Below are 5,507 nucleotides of genomic sequence, written 5' to 3'. Positions count from 1 at the left end.
CATGCATTAGGTTATAATCATGAAGAATCATTCATAGACCTTCATCATACTATCAACAAATAAGCATTGGATTCATTAGTCTATAAATATGACATTATTAAAAATTCTGTACACACATATGTGAATTAAATCATAAGGAAATCACCATTCCTTGCAATCAATCATGTGTAAACAATTTATTTGAGTAAAAGCATGAATGAAATATGTTTTTGGCATGATAAATTTTAATCTAAAACTAAATTTCAGATTTAAAACAATATCTCAAAAGAAATTTTATATGTAAAGAAAATATCAAGTATAGTGGTTGAAGATCTACTCACCTTGTGTGAAGCGACTAGGGTTTCTATAAGTGACCTCAAATCAATGCTTCAATGATGTTGATATACATCTTCCTAATTCAGAATCACTTTAATGGAGTCCTATGATTAAGGTAATGATAAATCAACATCAAGGTATTGCTTAAACTCGGATTTGGGAAACATAGATTTTTGATAGAATGACCTACCTTCAATAAATCAGATATATCTCTCTGCTCAGATCTCTATTTGGGCTGATTCAAGTTTAGTTGCAAAGATAAGAGATGAGGCTACGTTTTATTGTGAAATAAGATTTTCTCAATTTGGCTCAAAAAATGATCAAAATTGGACGTCAAGTGGATGATTCTGCACAGTCTGAATCTCCTTCTTCTCTTTCTTCTCTTCTTCTACTTCTTCTCTTCCTCTCTATAGTCCATGAATTTTCCTTTCTCCCTCTCTCTCTCTCTCCCTCTCAAATTTATGGTAAAGGGAAATGGGGTTTGGGATTTGATTATTGGAATTTAATCCTAACAAAAAAAAAAAAAAAGAGATGAGAAGAATTCTATTTAGTCTCTAACTAGGTCTCTTTACTTTTCCTTCAATGAAAATATTTTAAAAGGAATCTTAACTTAAGATTTTTAAATTAAAATTTTAGATTAGGTAGTTTAATTTTAGCTGAATTCTTTTTTTTGTAGGGATTTTATTTTATGAAGACTTTCTTTCTCCAAGATTGAGTTTCCAGCGAATTGGAAATTGCCACCTCACCTTTCCTTATCAATCCATAATACTTTCCTAGCTAAAATCTAAGACCTCCCAAGGTAGAATCATGGAAGTCCCTTCAAAGCCCTATAAAATAAAAATAAAAATATATATATATATATATATATATTTAATTGCACCTCTAATGAATAGAACCTTAGACCTCTAATAAATTGAATTAAATGTCTAAACACTAGACTAGGTTACTAACTATGAATTATTTTTTAAATCAAATTATATATGTTATAAATACAACCCTAATTCTACACTTAGGCAAGGAATAAACTCAAAATGAGGGTGTTACACTAGGGCACACTACTTACCATGCATGCATGTGTGCACGTCCTACTAGTCCAAGTTCCTACACTTCAGCTTGCCCTAATCCTGCATTAGGTAAAAAGATCAAATTACCCCTAATCCAAAATCAGGGTATTACAATTCTCCACCCCTTAACAAAATTTCGTCCTTGAAATTTATATATTTGGATCTCCCCATTATGTCGGGATATTACAATCCACCCTCCTTAAAGAAATTTCATCCTCAAAATTTAAATATCTAGATCTCTAAATAGTTACGGATACTTGTAACATATATCATCTCCTTTTTCTCACAAAGCCTCTTGAATATCATGATTCCTCTGGAGAATCGTCACAATTGAAATAGTATGGTTATATAGGACTTGCCTTTCGTGATCCAAAGCAAATAGGTGTTTCCTTGAAGTTTGGGTCACTCTCTCTGACTGCCCATCAATTATTGGTCAAGACATTATGTTTAGAAATTTAACCAATTTATTAAATTAGACTCCAAAAATTTGACTTTGATCAGACTAAACCTATTGACCAATATAAATAATATCCAACATGGTAACTTGGTTCTTGGTTAAAACGTTGTATCACTAAACTAAACCAAAATCAATCCTATTATTCTTGAACCACGAATGTAATATGCAAACTTGAGTAAATAAATCTTTAAGCTTCCTGGACATTATCTCTATATCTTTATTTATTCAATCATAGCCTATAACAGAGGTCCAAAGTAAACTTCACTGTAACTGACCCACTTACACTTGAGTCGGACTAACCAATAAATTGACCCATAATTGACTTGGTCCTCAACCATTTGACATTTATCCATATAAAATCACTCAAGCTCAAACCATTCAAGTTCTTTTATGTGAACCAACCAAAATCATAAATCACCTAATCTCGCATACAAGCACCTCACAATATAAGTCAAATTATTTTTACTTTAGCCTGTTCCACTAATAAGTTTTCAAAAATTTTCAAGGTATCACATCCTCCCCTCCTTTAAAAATATTTCATCCTCGAAATTATCTGTTCCTCAATCTTAGAGGATCCCAAAAGTCTAGGTCTTAACTTGTCCTCCGTACCTAATAAAATTGTTCCCTCAAAATAATAAACACTAGCATAGTAGGAAGATAATCAATTCATGTCATGTAAGACATCAAAATCCGTCACTTAAAAAAAAAAGGATCAAATCTGTCGGCATAACTCCACCTTCTATCAATACTTGACAAGACAAATATACAGTGTCTTCCACAAAAGTCTCCTCAAATGGTAAAGAAAATATATCACTCACTCCACAGTTCAAGTCCACTGTAAAATACCAGAGAATTTCAGCCTATGTTTAATGTATCGATGCTCAAAATCCTATGCCACCAGTTTCTAAGTTCAGGGTTCATTAAAAGTCATCTCCAATAATTCTCATGTGATTTCATAATCATTGTTCATCCTCAGTTGGTCGTGATGGAGGATTTTCATCATTGGGTGGCTGCATGCATTGGTCCTGTTCTGGCTAAGTACGAAAGATCAACAACTCATAAAAAAAATTTTCTATTTCCTCCAATTCTGTCCGCCTATAGGAGAAAATAGGAAAATAATACTTTTAAAATTTCAGATCTGATGCAACAAACTTTCTAAGAAACATATCCAAAAATCCCCTTAAGAAAGTTCTTCTAACTTAGGTTTCTAGTCTCTCCAAAATCAGGTTTCCAAATCTGGCAGATTCTGACCAAACCTTGATAAACAATGTGTAAAGTACTCTCTCCGAATCCAATAGATTCCAATCTTTTTATGGTAGAAAGTATACTCATTAAGGAAACTACTGTAAAATTTTCATATTAAAATTCCACTTCTAAGTTCCTCTGCTAATACCATCTATCGGACTCCGAAATCTCACAGGTTCTGATAGGTCCTAGGTTTCACTAATTATTTGACTTATCAATTCGATTCTAAGTTTAATAAAATTTTATAGGCACACTCCCCACATATCCAGGTATCTCTAGTAAAATTTTCAAGCCCAGATTCAATTTCTAAGTGTGCCTAACATGTTTATGCAATTTTGGGTTCCTACACAATGAATTCTAGAAATTTTTCGCTAGTGTTCCACTTCCAAGTTTCAATTTTTCTAAGTTCTGCTATGTTCAAGTTTAATGTCCTAGGTTCATATTTCTAGTTCATATCCTATCCTAAGTCAAACCTAGTGCTCTGATACCACTCTGTAATGCCCCCAAAACCACCCTAGCGGTTTAGGGACATTGACGGTCCATAAGATCGTTTATGTCAAGGACATATGAATCAGAGTAGAACCAAAACACAAACATAAGTCTAAAATATATAGATTAAGACTTCAACTTAAGTAGGGTAGTCAACTGAACTATTACAACTTTCAAATTAAACTTAAAATTCTTAAATAAATGTTACAATCTTCGAAATTAAATTAAACTCAAACAAACTATGAGTTCTTCTAAAATTGAAAGAAAGCGTAAAGTTTTTAATAGTAGTTGTCCTCTTCTAATCCAAACGCTTTGTCCTCTTGGCCTCCTCCTCTAATACATCCTCACATCCAGGTTCGCATTCATAGAGTTATTCATCTGAAAAGTGGTGAGGGTAAGCTTCGAGAAAAGCTTAGCAAGTAAATCCACAACAACTATACAGGTGTGAAAACATGCACAAGTAATACAAAATGTAAAGTCATACAATAATATGTATATATAGATCTAAAAAAAAAAAACAAAACAAAAATGATCATAACCATATTTGCTTATCACCACTATCGTAATGAAAAGTATATATGACAACATTCAACAAAAGATATATCAAAAGAACGTAAAATAACAAACACATCACTCCCTAATGGACTAGTGTGAACTAGTTACCATTTACTAGTCAAGGCCCTCATGATAGCAGCGTATGAACTACTCCAGCTATGATCAACTACAACACCACTGTCCCCTCTCAACATCAAGAAACTAATGGAGAAACTAGTGACCAAACTTGCCCCAGACCGAGTCAAAGCCCCCGAAAGTTTTACCAGTAATGCCCTCCTGGAGAGTTTTTTTATCATTACCCCTCTTTCTAGTAGTCCATATAGCTCCAATAAGGGTAAGCCCGTAGTTCAAAAACTCGCCAACTTATCCTTACCCCAACATATTCACCAAAGTCGATAAGATAAACGACAAAAATAACAATTAAGGGTTCGCTTATAATTTAAAGCTATACATCCAAGTTCGGAACTTAGGGTTAGCAACTCTCCAATTCCACCCTAACACATGCTATTGAAAAGGATGAAAATAAAGTGTGAAAATAATAATTTTCATCAATATATCAATACATAAAGTGAAAGAACAATAATAGGAAAGATTGGGCAAAATCTTCGTCATCACTTATCCAACATTAACATCAATGAAAATTAAAAGTAAACCCTTAAACAATATCAGATTTTTATGCATCATCCAAAAACATTATGCATTAGGTTATAATCATGAAGAATCATTTACAGACCTTCATCATACTATAAATAAATAAGCATTGGATTCATTAGTCTATAAACATGACATTATTAAAAATTCTGCACACACATATGTGAATTAAATCATAAGGAAATCACCATTCCTTGCAAGCAATCATGTGTGAACAATTTATTTGAGTAAAAGCATAATTGAAATATATTTTTGGCATGATAAATTTTAATCTAAAACTAAATTTCAAATTTAAAACAATGTTTCAAAATAAATTATATATGTAAGGAAAATATCAAGTATAATGGTTAAAGATCTACTCACCTTGTGTGAAGCGACTAGGGTTTCTATAAGTGACCTCAAATCAATGCTTCAATGATGTTGATACACCTCTTCCTAATTCAGAATCACTTTAATGAAGTCCTATGATTAAGGTAATGATGAAATCAATATCAAGCTATTGCTTAAACTTGGATTTGGGAAACAAAGATTTTTGATAGAATGAACTACCTTTAGTAAATTAGTAATATCTCTCTACTCAAATATCCGTTTGGGTTGATTCAAATTGGGTTACGAAGATAAGAGATGAAGCTATGTTTTATTATGAAATAAGATTTTCTCAATTCGACTCCTAAAAGGGTTAAAATTAGATGTCAAGTGGTTGATTCTGTAGAGTCCGAATCTCCATCTTC

This window comes from Telopea speciosissima, chromosome 8 (genome assembly GCF_018873765.1).
Source record: "Telopea speciosissima isolate NSW1024214 ecotype Mountain lineage chromosome 8, Tspe_v1, whole genome shotgun sequence".
Taxonomy (NCBI): domain Eukaryota; kingdom Viridiplantae; phylum Streptophyta; class Magnoliopsida; order Proteales; family Proteaceae; genus Telopea; species Telopea speciosissima.
This window is presented reverse-complemented; position numbering follows the sequence as displayed.